This window comes from Pongo abelii, chromosome 19 (assembly GCF_028885655.2).
Source record: "Pongo abelii isolate AG06213 chromosome 19, NHGRI_mPonAbe1-v2.0_pri, whole genome shotgun sequence".
Taxonomy (NCBI): Eukaryota; Metazoa; Chordata; class Mammalia; order Primates; family Hominidae; genus Pongo; species Pongo abelii.
The window spans coordinates 15,420,651-15,440,977 of record NC_072004.2 but is presented as its reverse complement, the minus strand read 5'-3'; the positions used below and the strand labels follow the sequence as shown (position 1 = coordinate 15,440,977).

Genomic DNA, 20,327 nt, shown 5'->3' with positions numbered 1-20,327 from the left:
GCTCCCATAGGCTTAGGCCCATGCTCCCTAGTTGATTAAATAATTATGGAAGGAGGAGAGCCCCTTTGAGATTGGAACTTGGGCCTCTCAACTCCAAGTGCATGCTGCTTCCCCTAAATTCAGAACTCTTCTTCATTGGTGTTACCCATGACAACCCTGCTGGTGTCCTCAAGTAGAGCAGATGTGTTTGTCCAGTGGCTGCTGACCCCAGGTTCAGCCATGGCTCCTCTATTGTGAAGCAGCCCCGTTGGAGACCCCTCTTCATGTGGCTGATTTACCGTGTGTCTCTGGACCAGCAGAGGTAGGATGATGAGGCTGAAGGTCCCATGAGACCTGGGCGAGGTCAGCTGTGTTTGCTGTTATATTTCCAGAGCCCTGCAACGGCCTGGCACAGAGTTGGTGCTCAAGTATTTATTGAGCAAGTGATTTGTGAGAACAAGTCTTAGCACCCAATCTAAAATGCACTGGAAAGGGGTGGTTTCTTTCATCATGTCCAGAGGCTGGAAAAACCACTTGGCTTTTGTAAATTTTGAAGCATTGAGTAGGCAGCTGTGCTATGAAGGTTATGAAGGTTCCGTCTAGACCCAAGAGTATGATTTGAGTGAACTCTTCAGTAAGTTCCTTTCATGTACCCTTCCTTATGGGATATTAGAGAGAGAGAAGGAACAGGAGGCACAAGTTCAAAAAACTTAACATATAGCGATTCTATTCTTTTAAATGACCAATCCATACCTATCTGGTGGAATTCCAAGTAAATTTCCTTTTCTTTAGCCTTCATCAGAAGGGACGTAATTTCCCAGACCCAACTTGTTCCTTGTTCCCACGTTTGCAGCATGCCAACAGGCGTCCAACAAATATGCCCCCGGTGCTGCCCGTGCCAGGCTTGGTGCCAGGGCCCCAGCCGTGGACACAGGAGACGCAATCAGGCTTACGTGCTGGCAGTGGAGCGTTAGACAAGCACATGATCACATTGCAGTGGTGATGCGAGTTACGAAGTGCAGGGCTCTGTGAGTGTATTTGCTTTAGGCTCATGACGTGTTCTCTCAGTCTCATGAAAGAGGGATTATGGAAAGAGGCAGGATTAGTATCAGGACAGCTGCTCATAAAAAGGAGTGAGGTCATGGTGAATTTTTGGCCAAGTTGAATGTGGTGAATGTGATGCAAAGTTTTTAAAACTTTGCAAAGCTGCTTTCGGGTTATATTCAGCCCCTACATCCATGTCTGTTTCTGTAGCGCCATGGAGCGACCCCTGGTTCAGACAGGCTTTAGGTTAGGGCATCTCTCTCTGTAGCCCTGTATAGTGACAGCACAGAGGAAGTGTCAAACATGTGTACACTGTTTGTTCCAGGACTCTTATTCCCTGACTGCCTCTCTATCCTAGAGGGCTGAGCTGGGCAGCTGCAAAGGAGACCTCAAGGCTCTATCAATGTCCTCTCCAGACCTGGGGCAGATGCCAGGTCTAAGCCTTCAGCATCTGGCTTCTGGCCTGCTGACATTTCTAGTTCTCCAGAGCAAAAGGGCTAGCTCTGCCTCTCATTACTTGACTGTGGCAGACAGCCCCTGCTCCCTACTGGCGTGGTCAGGTTTCTGGGGGCCTCTCTGTAGACTGAGGTGTGGGGTGCATTTCAACCGTGACCTTGCCCTTGTTCTATCTCCTTCCAACCTCTTTGGTTGTAGCCATAGTACTCCTCACTCTGTCTTTTACTCTTCTTTCCTTCCTTTCCTTTCTTCAACTTTCTTTCTTCCTGTTGCCTCCCTCCCTCTTTTCCCTTCTCTACCTTTTGAGCTTCATTGACTATTTTTTAAATTGCGAAATTAAATGATGCTTGTTGCAAGTGACTCAGGTTTTCTTGAAGTGTAATTGACAAGTGACCCTGACCGTGTCAAACTTTAGGGGGAGCATATGTTCTTTAATACTCAGATATTAGGAGTAGGAGCTCCAGCCTGAGGACAAAGGGGAGTTTCTGCCTACTTTCTGGGAAGCTCTAATAAATGCTTGTGTATTCCACAAAACTACCCTAATGGCCACTGGTCCCCTCTGGCCACCCATCTCCTCCCTGAAGCAGCTGCTGCAGGATCCCAGGCCACTGCTGTTCTGCCCTTCCCCACCATAGCTATTCGGTCCCCCTGCAGCTTCCCAAAGCACAGCTCTGGTAGGTTCGCCACAGCCAGCCATGTCTGCTGTGATGGATTGGGGATATCAGAAGCTAAACAGAGTAAATTACAATTGCTACCATAAGTGGCTACTCTGGATGGGGTGGTGGATGGCGGGCGGAGGGTGGTGGCCTAAATCACAACCTAAATGTGATTTCTGTTCCCTGATGAGGGCCGGCTCACCCTTCAACATGGATCTCAGTGTATCTGCATAACTCAGAATCTAGGTCTAGTTCTTCCTTAATCCTGGAGGTATTGGGGCCTCCTGCACCTTACTTTGCCCTGTCCATAGGCTCCCTCTTTTCTTGATCATAGACAAAATTACCCCTGAGAACAACAACAGCCTCATCCGTGAGATGTAGTTTAGTTTTCCTGGTGTGGAAAAGAAAACTGCAACATCCAACAGTACATTTTCTGTTGCATGACTTGTTCAGTCAGGAAATACAGTGGATTTGGAGCTTCAGAATGATTTAGCAGAGCAGGGGACTTTTGTCTGGTCCTCTTTAGAGTCCCACTGCCAGAACATGGGAGAAGTTAAGCCATATAATCACCCATAGCTTTCAAACAGAACACACATAGCATCTCCACCACCACCAACATAACCACCTTCATCATCTTCATCTGCAACCCCATCACTACTGCCATGACCATCACCACCATACCACTACCACCACCATCACCACCATACCACCATCACCATCATCACCACCATCTCCACCATCCCCACCATCACCACCATCACCACCATCTCCACCATCTCCACCATCTCCACCATCTCCACCATCACCACCATCTCCACCATCTCTACCACCATCACCACCATCACCACCATCACCACCATCACCACCATCACCATCATCTCCACCATCACCACCACTACCACCACCACCACCATCACCACCATCTCCACCATCACCACCACCATCACCATCACCACCATCTCCACCATCTCCACCATCACCACCATCACCACCATCTCCACCATCTCCACCACCATCACCACCATCTCCACCATCACCACCATCACCATCACCACCATCACCACCATACCACTACCACCACCATCACCACCATCTCCACCATCACCACCATCACCACCATACCACTACCACCACCATCACCACCATACCACCATCACCACCATCACCACCATCACCACCATCTCCACCATCACCACCATCACCACCATCACCACCATCACCACCATATCACTACCACCACCATCACCACCATCTCCACCATCACCACCATCACCACCATCACCACCATCACCACCATACCACTACCACCACCATCACCACCATACCACCATCACCACCATCACCACCATCTCCACCATCTCCACCATCACCACCATCACTACCATCTCCACCATCTCCACCATCACCACCATCTCCACCATCTCCACCATCACCACCATCACCACCATCACCACCATCTCCACCATCACCACCATCACCACCATCTCCACCATCACCACCATCACCACCATCTCCACCATCTCCACCATCACCAACATCACCACCACCATCACCACCATCACCACCATCACCACCATCTCCACCATCACCACCATCACCACCATCACCACCATCTCCACCATCACCACCATCACCACCATCTCCACCATCACCACCATCACCACCATCACCACCATCTCCACCATCTCCACCATCTCCACCATCAACACCATCACCACCATCTCCACCATCTCCACCATCACCACCATCACCACCATCACCACCATCACCACCATCACCACCACCACCACCACCATCACCACCATCACCACCATCACCACCATCTCCACCATCACCACCATCTCCACCACCATCACCACCACCATCACCACCATCACCACCATCTCCACCATCACCACCATCACCACCATCTCCACCATCACCACCATCTCCACCATCTCCACCATCTCCACCATCACCACCATCTCCACCATCACCACCATCACCACCATCTCCACCATCACCACCATCACCACCATCACCACCATCTCCACCATCACCACCATCTCCACCACCATCACCACCATCTCCACCATCACCACCATCACCACCATCTCCACCATCTCCACCATCACCACCATCTCCACCACCATCACCACCACCATCACCACCATCACCACCATCACCACCATCACCAACATCTCCACCACCACCACCATCACCACCATCACCACCATCTCCACCATCACCACCATCTCCACCACCATCACCACCATCTCCACCATCACCACCATCACCACCATCTCCACCATCACCACCATCTCCACCATCTCCACCATCACCACCATCTCCACCACCATCACCACCACCATCACCACCATCACCACCATCTCCACCATCACCACCATCTCCACCACCATCACCACCATCTCCACCATCACCACCATCACCACCATCTCCACCATCACCACCATCTCCACCATCTCCACCATCACCACCATCTCCACCACCATCACCACCACCATCACCACCATCACCACCATCTCCACCATCACCACCATCACCACCATCTCCACCACCATCTCCACCATCACCACCATCACCACCATCTCCACCATCACCACCATCACCACCATCTCCACCATCTCCACCATCACCACCATCACCACCATCACCACCATCTCCACCATCACCACCATCTCCACCATCTCCACCATCACCACCATCACCACCATCACCACCATCTCCACCATCTCCACCATCACCACCATCACCACCATCTCCACCATCACCACCATCACCACCATCTCCACCACCATCACCACCATCACCACCATCTCCACCATCACCACCATCACCACCATCTCCACCATCACCACCATCACCACCATCTCCACCACCATCACCACCATCACCACCATCACCACCATCTGCACCATCACCACCACCACCACCATCACCACCATCTCCACCATCACCACCATCACCACCATCTCCACCATCACCACCATCACCACCATCACCACCATCACCACCATCTCCACCATCACCACCATCACCACCATCACCACCATCTCCACCACCATCACCACCACCACCACCATCACCACCATCTCCACCATCACCACCATCACCACCATCACCACCATCTCGACCACTGCCATCACTGTGACCATCACCTCCACCTCCAACTTCATTACCACCATCAGCATGACCACCACCATCACCACCATCTCCACCACTGCCATCACCACCATCACCACCATCACCACCATCTCCACCATCACCACCATCACCACCATCTCCACCACCACCACCATCACCACCATCTCCACCATCACCACCATCACCACCATCTCCACCATCACCACCATCTCCACCATCTCCACCATCACCACCATCACCACCATCACCACCATCTCCACCATCACCACCATCACCACCATCTCCACCATCACCACCATCACCACCATCACCACCATCTCCACCATCTCCACCATCACCACCATCACCACCATCTCCAGCATCACCACCATCACCACCATCTCCACCACCATCACCACCATCACCACCATCTCCACCATCACCACCACCACCACCATCACCACCATCTCCACCATCACCACCATCTCCATCACCACCATCACCACCATCACCACCATCTCCACCATCACCACTATCACCACCACCACCACCATCACCACCATCTCCACCATCACCACCACCACCACCACCATCACCACCATCTCCACCATCACCACCATCACCACCATCACCACCATCTCCACCATCACCACCATCACCACCATCTCCACCATCACCACCATCACCACCATCACCACCATCTCCACCATCACCACCATCACCACCATCTCGACCACTGCCATCACTGTGACCATCACCTCCACCTCCAACTTCATTACCACCATCAGCATGACTACCACCATCACCACCATCTCCACCACTGCCATCACCACCATCACCACCATCACCACCATCACCACCATCTCCACCATCACCACCATCACCACCATCTCCACCATCACCACCATCACCACCATCACCACCATCTCCACCATCACCACCATCACCACCATCACCACCATCTCCACCATCACCACCATCACCACCATCTCGACCACTGCCATCACTGTGACCATCACCTCCACCTCCAACTTCATTACCACCATCAGCATGACCACCACCATCACCACCATCTCCACCACTGCCATCACCACCATCTCCACCATCACCACCATCTCCACCATCTCCACCATCACCACCATCACCACCATCTCCACCATCACCACCATCACCACCATCTCCACCATCACCACCATCACCACCATCTCCACCATCACCACCATCACCACCATCTCCACCATCACCGCCATCACCACCATCTCCACCGTCTCCACCATCACCACCATCACCACCATCTCGACCACTGCCATCACTGTGACCATCACCTCCACCTCCAACTTCATTACCACCATCAGCATGACCACCACCATCACCACCATCTCCACCACTGCCGTCACCACCATCACCACCATCACCACCATCTCCACCATCACCACCATCACCACCATCACCACCATCTCCACCATCACCACCATCACCACCATCTCCACCATCACCACCATCTCCACCATCACCACCATCACCACCATCTCGACCACTGCCATCACTGTTACCATCACCTCCACCTCCAACTTCATTACCACCATCAGCATGACCACCACCATCACCACCATCTCCACCATCACCACCATCACCACCATCTCCACCATCTCCACCATCACCACCATCACCACCATCTCCGCCATCACCACCATCACCATCATCTCCACCATCACCACCATCACCACCATCACCACCATCTCCACCATCACCGCCATCACCACCATCTCCACCATCACCGCCATCACCACCATCTCCACCATCTCCACCATCACCACCATCTCCACCATCACCACCATCACCACCATCACCACCATCTCCACCATCACCAGCATCACCACCATCTCCACCACCGCCATCACTGTGACCATCACCTCCACCTGCACCTTCATTACCACCATCAGCATGACCACCACCACCACCTCCATCTCCACCTGCAACTCCAGCACTACCAGCATGACCACCACCACCATCACTGCCATCACCATCATTACCATCACCTCCACCTCTACCTTCAACATCACCATCACCATCACCATGACCACCATCATCACCATCAGCAACACTGAATAAAATAATGAAAGTGCAGCCTTCGGCTGGGCACGGTGGTTCACACCTGTAATTCCAGCACTTTGGGAGGCGGAAGCGGGCAGATCACTTGAGGTCAGGAGTTCGAGACCAGCCTGGCCAACGTGGTGAAACCCTGTCTCTACTAAATGTGAAATACTAAATGTAAAAATACAAAAATTAGTTGGGCGTGGTGGTGGGCACTTGTAATCCCAGCTACTTGGGAGGCGGAAGCAGGAGAATCACTTGAACCCCAGGAGGTGGAGGTTGCAGGGAGCAGAGATTGTGCCATTGCACTCCAGCCTGGGCGACAGAGTGAGACTCCATTTCAAAATAAATAAATAAATAAAAATTTTAAAAAATAAATAAAAACGGAAGTGCAGCCTTTATTTATTTATTTATTGAAAAATCTTTCTCTAAATTAGCAAAGGCCCAGTTTCAATAAAAGACCTATTTCATATCACCTAATAGAATGTGTTACACCTGCATCAGAGGCAACAGCATTTGGGTTACTTCACTAACTCTGGACACCCCCAAAACATAAATCTGCACAAATAAACTCCAAAGTGAGCCCTCTCAGAAGAAAAGCAGGATTTGACCAAGAAATGAATGCTGACTTTCTAGAATGCAGAAATCCTCAGAGTTCTTAACCTGGCTCCCACGGACTTTCAAGACATCCACAAATAGAATTCAGGAGTCCATGCACTTGGATGGGAAAAAATTATAGCTTTGTTTTTATTAAACCTCTCACTGGATATGAGCATTTCCTTCAGTGAAGTATTACCGATACCTGTGACTTTGTCAGCACTGGAAATCACAGAAATTTTCATACCACATGGCAGTTGCAGATGTCTTGAAATATTGCAAGATATTGCTCATTGCTTCTTTGAAATGATGGTAGTCGTTGGACTTGCTGCTACATCTTGCTATTTAATGCATTAATAAAGAAAACCCAAAGTATACTTAGCACACATCTGTGTTTAAAAATACTTTGATTATTTAGTTTCAACAAAATTGGTTTCTGTTTTTATTCTTATGTATTTTATTAAAAAAAATTAAGAACCTCTGACATAAGGTCGGTTCCTCTGACTTCAACACCTATCAAATCTTGCTTCTGTTGCATATCTAAAGTAAATGGTGGAAACTTCTCTCCCTTGACATCTACCCCAAGGAGTAACCACTGTTTACAGCTTGGCATATATCCTTTCAGACTCATCTTTTTCAGTACAAATACACATATATATTTAATGTACGTACACACATAATACACACAGTTATTTTTAATGAGATCATTATACATATCTTGCAACTTGCTTTTTCCGCTTAACATCTCTCCCTGTTAATGTAAAATTGCCTCAATTTTTTGGATTGCAGAGAAATGCCAGAGCTCATGTATCCATTTCTCCTTCTGATGGTTATTCAAGCTGGTTCCACTTTTCTCCACTCCAACCATTGCTGAAATGAGCTTCCTGAGGCAGCTCATCTCCTTGTCTTCCCATGCTGCTTCCTTGAGTGTCTCAGTGGCTTTCTGGGGCTCATTCCTGAGGAAATTGAAGCAGTGGGATGTATGGGCACCTCATATTTGAGCTTCTTTTCCTGCGGGTTCTTTAGAAACCTATGTGCATGGTGGTGGGAGAGTCCTGGCTTCTAGAATGCACAAACAGGACGATCAGAGATCCTGGTGCTTAAGTGATCTCAAAATATAAATCATGTTTCAAATTATGAAGCAAAGCAGGGGTAATGACTGCCTCACTCTTTTTTTCCCACATCCTCCAGATCTCTGCATGTCTTATTACAGGATTCCTTGTACAGTTGCACATGCTGAGCACTGCACAATTTCAGAATGATGGGAGTGGAGACACAATTTCACATGGACCATAATGAAAATGAAGTTCTTTGCAATAGTGTAACATGACAACCCTGGCTTTATAGTAGAAATGGTTAAGTAAATGTTGTCTTTTTAAAAAAATACTGTTTTTACAAAGATGAGATCTTACAAACTACCTTTCTTTTGATTCTCTCATGTAACAATACATCATGGATATCCTCAAAGTCAACGGATGGAGCTTTAACTCACTCTTTCCAATAGCTGAGTAATGCCCCATAGTAATCAATGCTTCCTCATTTGATTTGATTATTTGATTTGGCAAGTTCAAGTCCCAGATCTCTAGTGTTACTTTCTGCCTCCCCACCCTCAGATTTGGCACAGTTCTGGAGTCTGGGAAGTCCAAGATCAAAGTGCCAGCAGATTTGGTATCTGGAGAGAGCCTGCTTTCTGGTTCATAGATGGAACCTTCTTGCTGTGTCCTCACATGGCAGAAAGGGCAAAAGGGCTCCTGGGGCCTATTTTATAAGGGCACTAATGTCTTTCATAAGGGCACCACCCTCATGACCTAATCACCTCCCAAAGGCCCCACCTCCTAGCACCATGACCTTGGGGATTAGGATTTTAGCACATGAATTTTGGGGGTATGCAAATATGCAGATCCTAGCAACGCCCTCTATTTGTATGGAATGCATTTATTCTCAGTGTGTTCACCTTCCTTACTTGATGCCCCAACCACTGTCAGATCAGGAAGACTTATGTTAAGAGAACACCTTAAGTTCACACAACCAGAGAGGCTAATCTGTCCCTCAGGCCTCAGCATGTTTTTAACCAGACAGCATGGCCTCCCCATGCAGGCGTCATCATCATCACCCCTGCCTGTCCCACAATACTTGCTTTTGATCATCCTCGCTGGGAGCTCCCAGCTTCTTCCACGAGGGCATGGTGAAGCCTCTGTGCTCCAGGACACATGCACCTGGCAAACAGCCATAGAATTCTGACCTGTTAGAACCAAATGGGCTGTGGGGTTCCTGATATGGGGCTTCAACTGTCTTCAGGCAGGTGAAGATTCCCTGTTAGTTGGAGTTGGGACAGATCTGAGGATGTGAGGCCTCTTACATACCACCATTACAATAGTAGACCATTCTGAATGTATGTGAGGTTTATATTGTCAATCACCTGCTGAAAATGGTCTTAATAAACACACAAATCTGTAATGGCTACCAGGTGAATGGCACCACCTGGAGCTGTACGATTGCACCACCTGTGCCACCCACACAGGGTAGCTCTGGAAGAAAGTGGTGCTTGATTTCATACCAGAAGGGCAAGCAGGATTTAGCCTAGCAAGTGTGTGTGTGTGTGTGTGTGCACGCACGCGTGTGTGTGTGCTGGGGGTAGGGGGACATTACACTTAGGAAAAACAGCATTGGAGAAGGTGTGGAGGTGGTGTAGTATTTTTTTTTTTTTTTTTTTTAGACGGTGTCTTGCTCTGTCACCCAGGCTGGAGTGCAGTGGCACGATCTTGGCTCACTGCAAGCTCCGCCTCCCGGGTTCACGCCATTCTCCTGCCTCAGCCTCCCGAGTAGCTGGGACTACAGGCGCCCACCACCGGACCAGGCTAATTTTTTGGATTTTTAGTAGAGATGGGGTTTCACCATGTTAGCCAGGATGGTCTCGATCTCCTGACCTCGTGATCCGCCCACCTCAGCCTCCCAAAGTGCTGGGATTACAGGCTTGAGCCACCGTGCTCAGCCGGTGTGTGGTATTTTTAACATTTTGTCCATAGATTATTTCATACCCCTCCCTTCCAGAGGTGGAGCTTAATTCCCCTCTTCTGGAGTGTGGGCTGAACTTAGTGATTCACTTCTGGTGAATTGAATGTGGCAGAAGCCAGGGGATGTCACCTCCAAGATTAGGTTATAAAGAGATCTTGGATTTAATAGTGGGCACCCACTCTTTCTGCCTCAGATCTCTTGCTCTGGGGGAAACAAGCTGACATTTCACCCCAGCAGTCTTCTGGAGAGGCCCATGCTGGAGGAACAACTGAAGCCTCCTGGCAGCAGCCGTGGGTGTGAGCTTGAATGCAGATTGTGTGGCCCCTTCAAAGGGCTGAAGCCCTGGCCAACATCTCTGCAATCTCATGAGAGATCCTGAGGCAGAACCACCAGCCAAGTTGCTCCTGAATTCCTAACCTAACTATGACATAACAAATGTTTGTCGTTTTAAGAGGCTAAATTTTGGAGTAATTTTTCATGCAGCAATAGATAACTAATTCAGGGAGGAGGGAGGTCAGCTCATTCAAGACATTAAAAGGAGGTCAAAATGGCCTAGCGGAAGCAGTGACTTCAGCATTCTTATGAATTGCCTTATGCACATGCTAAAAGTGCAGATTCCTGGGACTCACTTTCAGAGTCTGATTGCTAGATCTGACTGGGGCCCAGATATTTGCATTTTAAACAAGCATCTTGGGTAATTCACAAACAGCTCACCTGAAGAGGACACTCTGAGAGGCCCCTGTGTGGGAGGACTGGTGGGCTGGGTGATCCACGTTGTGGCTGGAAGGTAAGTAGAGGTCTAATGTGCATCACATTAAAAAGCAAAACAAAACAAAAAGACAAACCTTTTTCCTGAGAATAATGAACAGCCATGTAGGGTTTTCGGCAGGACAGCAGCTAAAGCTATAAGCAGAGGATAAAGCCTGCTTGGTTTTCTTCTCTCGTTGACCTGGCAATGTGAATACTGGCTTATCAACAGCTTAACACAGAGCCTTAAATATGGAGAGGTGAAGACAAGTAGGATTTAAGGCCTGCCTTTGAAGGACCCACAGATAATTTTTAAAAGTATACACAAGAACTTGCATCCCCAAGTGAGAGCTTTCTCCTTCAAAGTTACCAGCGTGAAAGGTTGTTCTCATTCTAACCAAGCGGGGACTGCCCAGAGCTTTTGTTGAACCCCACTTCTGGTAATCATTTTCTGAGTCAGTTCATCGTCGACTCCCAAAACCAGCTGCTTTAAAACCATAGAAAGATGAAGTGAGTAGAAGGATTGATTGTTTGAGATCATTTTACAGAGATCCTTTAATCTCACCCATCATTTTGAAGATGATGAGACACGGTCAGAGAGCCCCAGTGATTTTGTTGGTTATTTGGATTCAATACACCCACATTTTTCAAGCTCACTGCTGATGCCTGGTGGCCTGTGTGCTGAGCATCTCCTGGTAGACTGGAGGGAGGCAGGTGGATTTCTTCTGGGATGGCTTCCTGAAAGAGACAGGCATTTTAGTGCTGGGCTTGAAGAAGCAGAGTGACACGAATGGGCATGGAGGGGAGGGTGAGGCATCCTGGCTCAATCCAAAAGTGCATTGCTATCTACAATTTCTTTTCTTAAAAAAATAGTGAACCATAAATTTTCCTAAAGGCATGTTTTCAAAGCTTTTTCTCCCCTCACCAGAGCAGAATGGACAGATAGTGTTTACATGCATGCCCCCGTTCCAGAGCCTTCTTGGTTGGGCTACAGGAGAGGTACAAGAGACTGCTGGTTTATGCAACTCCCCAAGTGCAGCTCTAAGCCCACCCCATTTTCTTCTTATTGTTCCATCTTCGTGTGACATGAATTAAAGAGCAGTGTCTATTTTTTCTTTTTTCGAGACAGTCTCACTCTGTCACCCAAGCTGGAGTGCAGTGGTGTGATTTCAGCTCACTACAACCTCCACTCTGCCGGTTCAAGCAATTCTTGTGCCTCAGCCTTCCGAGTAGCTGGAACTACAGGCACATGCCACTATGCCTGGCGATTTTTTTTGTATTTTTAGTAGATACAGGGTTTCACCATGTTGCCCAGGCTGGTCTTGAACTCCTGAGCTCAGGCTATCCACCTGCCTTGGCCTCCCAAAGTGCTAGGATTACAGGCATGAGCCACCACGCCCGGTCAAAGCAGGGCCTATTTTGGACAGTAGGGTGAAAAGAACTTGAGGTGAAACCATCGTACGTATTTTTAAAAAGGCAAAGCACACCGTGCAGCAGAGAGCTCACGTGCCCTCCATTTCAGCACCTGCCCATGGCGTCCTGGTCCAGGCACCTGACATAATCCACCTGGGAACTTTTCCCTGATCCCCTGGATGGGAAATGGAGCTAAGTTCCCACAGAGCTTCTCTCGTAATGCTTAATATGAGTTGGTGGATAAACAGCCCAGCTTCCTTATCCTTAAGTTGAGCAAATAACTCTGAGGCGTACTCCACACGGTCTCCCAGAGTTCCCAGCAGGACTGTGCCTCAGTTACCCACATAGTAATCTGCTCAAGAATGCACCCCGTTTTGCCCTTTTTGCCTTCTCTGTCTCACTTCCTTACTCCTCTACCAGTGTCTCCTGGGTTCACCTCGTAAACAGACTCCTCACCTGGGATGTCCTCCAGCCCTCATCTCAGGCTCTGCCTTTGGGGAACCCAATCTGGGTCATCATCCCAACCAGCCCTAGATTATCAAGCTATCCAGGAATAAAAAGATCCTTTTGCAGGGGAAGTTCTTTATTTTGCATTGCACATAGCATGATCTTTTTAAAAAAAGAGAAAGCATTATAAAACAAGAAAACAAGGAGGGAACTATGCACTCAGGTTGGGGAAGAGGAGAGCCAAATGAAACAGCCCAGGGAATAGAATGCAAAGGAATTCCCCCACACCTCCCACCTGCCTGCCACCATCCATCTGCCCAGAGGCAACCACTGTCACAGGTTGGTATGCATCTCTTTGGAAGTCTTCTCTGCATATTTTAAAAACTTTAAGTCAGATCGTGTCACATGGCATTCAAGGTGGAAGTCAGAGTCTGTCAAGCCCCTACAAGGACCTCTGCGTTCCTCTTCTGTGGACCTCTTCTCCCATCCTCTCCTTCTCACTCACCCTCCCCAGCCCCCTGGCACCCTCACTTCAATCCTAGCAGTTCCCTTCCTTCTGGCTGGAACTCTCTTCCCCATCTGAGCGCATAGTGCCCTCTCTCACTTCCTACAAGTCTTGGCTCAAATACCCGCTTTCTGGTGAAGCTTTTTTCGAAGAAACTTTTTTGCAGTTGGATTCCTTCACATACTCCCATCTTTATTTTTCCTCATACGACTCTGCACCACGCTGCATATCACAGAGTCCACTTCTTGCTTATTGTTGCTCTTCTCCATTAGAAAATAAGCTCCACAGGCCAGACGTGGTGCCTCACGCCTGTAATCCCAGCACTTTGGGAGGCCGAGGCGGGCGGATCACGAGGTCAGAAGATCGAGACCATCCGGCTAACACGGTGAAACCCCATCTCTACTAAAAATCCAAAAAATTAGCCGGGCGTGGTGGCGGGAGCCTGTAGTCCCAGCTACTCCGGAGGCCGAGGCAAGAGAACGGCGTGAACCTGGGAGGCGGAGCTTGCAGGGAGCCGAGATCGTGCCACTGCACTCCAGCCTGCACAACAGAGCGAGACTCCGTCTCAAAAAAAAAAAAAAAAAAGAAAAAAGGAAAATAAGCTCCACGAGGGCAGAGGGGTTTGTCTTTTTCTTTCTTCTCTTTTTCTTCTTCTTCTTTTTTTTTTGATAGAGTTTTGCTCTTGTTGCCCAGGCTGGAGAGCAATGGTGTAATCTTGGCTCACTGCAACCTCCGCCTCCTGGGTTCAAGTGATTTTCCTGCCTCAGCCTCCCAAGTAGCTGGGATTACCGGCATCCACCACCACAGCCAGCTAATTCTTTTTGTATTTTTTTAGTAGAGACGGGGCTTCACCGTGTTGGTCAGGCTGGTTTCGAACTCCTCACCTCAGGTTCTCCACCCACCTCAGCCTCCCAAAGTGCTGGGATAACAGGCATGAGCCAGCCGGTTTGTCCGTTTTGTTCACTGCTGCATCCCTTGTGCTTAGAACAGTGCCTGGCATGTAGCAGTTGCTCAGTAAAGCTTAGCTGAATGAATACACAAGTGTGACCCCGCCCCCAAACACACAAACATGCACACACACACGCACACACATTATATAGTACACATATTGTTCTGTCCCCCACTTTTTCCATTTAGCAATCTTGGAGATTGTTTCTCTTAGAACATATGGAATCATCTTATTCTTCTAAACACTTTGGAGTATACGGTTGTGTGAATGTATTTAACCAGTTTCTTCTTGAGGAACTTTGAGATTGTTTCTAGTCTTTAGCCCTTGCAAACGATGCTGCAGAGAATCCTAGACCTTTGTGAATTCACTCATCTTGCAGATGGACTCATTCATATGACAGATGCTATCAAGTTGCTCTCTAAAAACATCACACCCATTTATACTCTCCCCAATAGCTGGTCAGAATGCCTGTTTTCATATATCTTAGTTAACATTGTGCATTATCAAACTTTTTTTAAATTTTACTTTAAGTTCTGGGATACATATGCTGAACTTGCAGGTTTGTTACATAGGTATACATGTACCATGGTGGTTTGCTGCACCTATCAACCACCATCTAGGTTTTAAGCCCTGCATGCATTAGTTATTTGTTACGACAGCAAAGACTTGGAACCAACCCAAATGCCCATCAATGATAGACTGCATAAAGAAAATGTGGCACATATACACCATGGAACACTATGCAGCCATAAAAAAAGAATGAGTTCATGTCCTTTGAAGGGACATGGATGAAGCTGGAAACCATCATCCTCAACAAACTAATACAGGAACAGAAAACCAAACATTGCATGTTCTCACTCGTAAGTGGGAGTTGAACAACGAGAACACTCGGACACAGGGATGGGAACATCCCACACTGTTGACAAATGGGATCTAATTAAACTAAAGAGCTTCTGCTCAGCAAAAGAAACTATCTCACGCCTGTAATCCCAGCACTTTGGGAGGCCGAGGCGGGTGGATCACAAGGTCAGGAGATAGAGACCAATCTGGCTAACACAGTGAAACCCTGTCTCTACTAAAAATACAAAAAAAATTAGCCAGGCATAGTGGGCACCTGTAGTCCCAGCTACTTGGGAGGCTGAGGCAGGAGAATGGCGTGAACCTGGGAAGCGGAGCTTGCAGTGAACTGAGATCGCGCCACTGCATTCCGACCTGCATTCCGTCTCAAAAAACAAAACAAAACAAAACAAGAAACTATCATCAGAGTGAACAGGCAACCTACAGAATGGGAGAAAATTTTTGCAATCTATCCATCTGACAAAGGTCTAATACCCAGAATCTACAAGGAACTTAAACAGATTTACAAGAAAAAAACAAGCAACCCCATTAAAAAGTAGGTGAAGGATGTGAACAGACACTTCTCAAAAGAAGACATTTATGCGGCCAACAAACTTTTTAATCTTTGTTAACGTATTCGGTAAAACATTTTTACCAATTTTAATTTGCTGCTGCTTTTCATTTCTTTCATTTGTTCTCTCTCTATGTGAATTGCCTGTTTATGTGTTTTACTCATTAAAAAAATGAGTCCTTGGCCTTTTACTTGTGGTTCACAGTCCTGTTTTTATATTAAACCCTTTATATATTAGTCCTTTTTTCATAATTTGTCTTTCAGATATTTCCCCCACCTTTTCATTTGTATTTTGATATCACTTTAGTATTTTTGGTATATGTGAAATTATAAATATTTATATAGTCAATCTTATCAATATTTTTATGTTTGGCTTTTGAGTTTTGTCTTGATTAGAAGAACTTTCTACTCTCTCGGGATTATGTGAAAAGATTACCTTATGTTTATTTCTGATGCATTAAGACTTAAAAAAAATTAAATATATTTTTTTACCTGTAATTTATTTTAGTGTAAAGACATGAAGGAGGATTTAGTGTGACTTTTTTTCCTCTATGATTGGCCAGGTTTTCCAACAATATTTATTGAATCATCCATCTTTCCTGCAATGAGGCAAAATTTGCTTTATGCATTATTTTATATTTTCCAGTCTCTTTTGGGGCTTTCTGCTTTGGCTCATTGATGCGTCTGTCTATTTATGCACCAGAATCAAATATTTTCATTAACGTAGCTTTGAAATCTCTTTTAATTTCTCATAAGAGTAAGCACACAAGGCCTTTCTGAAGTTGTTTTTTTTTTTTTTTTTTTTTTTTTTTCTGATTGCTACTGAGCCTTTTGGTAAGAATGAAAGCAGTTTTAGGTGGTACAATTTCCCTCTTTTCTTTTAGGTGCCCAGAATAGTGCATGGAATATATGCTTCTTGATCCTATTATTTAACAAGCCCCGTTTCCCTGCTGAAAAGTCAAACTTCATAACAAGGAGATAGTAAAATAAAAGCTAGTCATCTTCATTCCTTCAATTCCCCTGAAGTTAGAACTCTTCCTGCTATCTGACACGTTGAAGTTGGGCTATGGTTTGGACTGTCAGTAGCAGACGTGATGGGACGGGTCAAAACTTGAATTTACCAATGAATATAGCAGTCTGAAGATATAAGCTTTCCACTTAAAAAAGAAAGCAAAATAGAAAAAAAATGCAAAACACAATATCTGGCCCTTGGCATCATTGGCCTGCAGCTGGTGCACATGATTCTATCAAACGTTTAAGAAAATGCAAAGCTCGTGAAGCCTGGGGCTGAGGCCGTGGGGCTGAAATGATGCCAGAGCTGGTGTAGATGTGGCTTCCTCTGCTCCTTCCTGGGCCTCCTGAAGTCCCTGGACACTGATGCAGTGGGAGCTTGGTATGAAGTTAATGTTTTGAGTGGGTGAGGTGTAGGAAGCAAAAACAGATATTTAGACATTTTTTTCTTCTCTGCTTCTTTCTCATGGAATATTCCTGGCTTCCACAGGAACAGGCCCCCATTGTGTACCCCTGCCCTGGGCAGTTTGGCAAGGATGCCATCTGTGGCCTTAGGAGAGACCATCTTTGAGAGTGTGTGAAGAGCTTGGGGAGCAGAACCCAGCTCCTCAGAGAAGCAGCTACAAGACAGCCTCAAGTGTACCTACCCTGACCTGGGTGAGCCACAGGAGTTGTCTGTTGGATGCCTCTGCTGTCCTCCCCTGAGCGTCTATTGCTGCAGAATCACTCAAACTTCAGGGTAGAAAGGTGCCCACAGCTTGGTACTTATAAGCCAAGATGAGCACCCCCATCCTCACACACATACCAGTGAACACAGCTGGGCGTCTTCTCCTTCCTTTCTCAGAGACCACGCTAATGTGTGCCTGCAATGGAGAAGGGCAGGTGAGGGGAACTGGAAGGTTCTGTTTTGAGCGAATGAGCTATGTGTACTGTCCAGGTGGAAAGGAAGTCACCTGCTTTCAGCTCAGTGCACCGTTAGCGTCCTCCCTGCAGTTCAGTGTCAACCGCAGCTCACAGGTGATTTTGCAGGACCTGCTGTAGGTGTGGGGCAGGTGGGGCAGACACCCCTGTAGGAGGCCTCGCCTGTGGGATGTCCTAATGGGCGCTGCTGCTAAATCACACCTGCCTCCTGTTTTGCTGCCCCAGGGCTCTAGCTCTGGCCATTTGAGGTCACTCCTGCCTTGCCCTCTGTGTCTCTCTTTTTAAATGCTCTCCTCTGTCGCAAAAGGTCCCCTTTGTTGCTTCTGTCTTCCCAGAGCACTCCACTTTGTCATCCTCAGGGAGGACTGGGAAATTGGGGGGCAGGGTCAAAAGATGAATTGTGACGTGGCCCTCCCTAGGAGGCCAGAAGACCACCCACAATATTCCAAGCTCTAGCCACACACATGCTTACCAAGGAGGGGCTCTTGTCGGCTGTGGGATGGGCATCTGCTTCCTACGGCCGATGAGAAGATTCAATGCAGGCAGTAATAATGGCAATTCTGGTTGTTTCTGTTTATTGAATGCTCACTATCTGCCAGGCACTGCTCTCAACCAGTTAGTGTGTATGACTTCAATCAATCGTCACAAAACCTGTAAGCACCTGTTTTTATTTTCCCTATTGTTATAGATAAATCATAGTGAAGTTCTAGGATTCAATGAGCCTGAAAGGGTGCCTATCTCATAGTAAAATCTCAGTAAAGGTGGTGGCTGTGGCAGCCACTTGTCTTGGCTCATGGAGCCAACTAGGTAAATCTCTTTCCAACTCTGTGTGTGTACGGTGACATTGCATTGGTAGCTTAAAATTGGCTATGGTGGGAGAATTTACACTACAGGAACTGGCAAGTGCTACAAGCTTCTTTTCTTTTTTTCTGAAGAGACCACTTCACCACCATGACTACTAATATTATACTTCTACTGACATAGGAATAATCTTGGAATTGGTTCCTATTAAAATCAATACACTAAAAGAGGAGATCCTTCCCAAATTTCTTTAATGGTGGAAACATGGTTCTTTGCACCCTTCTGTCACTATATTACTAATAAAATCCAATGAGAGGCTGGGCGCAGTGGTTCATGCCTGTAATCCCAGCAGTTTGGGAGGCTGAGGTGGGTGGATCACTCGAGGTTAGGAGTTTGAGACCAGCCTGGCCTGCATGGTGAAACTCCGTCTCTACTAAAAATATAAAAATTAGCCAGGCATGGTGATGTGCACCTCTAATCCCAGATACTTGGGAGGCTGAGGCACGAGAATCACTTGAACCCAGGAGGTGGAGGTTACAGTGAGCCAAAGTTGTGCCACTGCACTCCAGCCTGGGCAACAGAGCAAGACTCTGTCTCAAAAAAAAAAAAAAAAAATCCAATCAGGGAAGAGTTTTACTGCAATGGACTTCAACTGTGGGAGTCTTAGAGAGGGCCTATAATTAGGGGCAAATAGCCCTGAAAACCCCCAGGTACAGCTTGGAACGCCACATATAGGTTGTCATCACTAGGTAAGTTGGGTGTCACTGTAGCCGCCATAGCATTTTTCCTGAAAGCAAAGATGCTGTCCAACAATCCGATCATTTGAGGCAGACTGTGGAAAGAGAAGTTCATTCCAACTCCAGGAAAGGCTGGGGAGGGAGAGGCAGCTGGACAGAGGAGATTTAGCATGGGATAACCTGGAGCTCCTTGGATCCTGGTTCCAGTCCCATGTTGACCTGCCTGCGGGGACTCAGGAAAGTCACTTGAGATCTCTGCTTTTCTCCACAAATCAAGGGATTTGATCTAGAAAGAGCTGCAGAAGGCATCTCATCCATCATTGGCATACACAAGTGATTTGTTCCAGAATGCCCTGAAGACTGTAAAGCATTGAACAGAAGCAGTCACCGTGATTCTCATGGTAATTTTTCTTATTTTTGCATC

The 20,327-nt window shown here is 47.4% G+C and overlaps 2 pseudogenes; both read left to right on the top strand.

Moving 5' to 3' along the window:
- Positions 1-3,897: 3,897 nt before the first annotated feature.
- LOC134760584 (basic proline-rich protein-like) lies at positions 3,898-5,481 on the top strand (annotated as a pseudogene).
- A 60-nt stretch (positions 5,482-5,541) lies between these two features.
- LOC134760583 (basic proline-rich protein-like) lies at positions 5,542-7,320 on the top strand (annotated as a pseudogene).
- Positions 7,321-20,327: the final 13,007 nt, after the last annotated feature.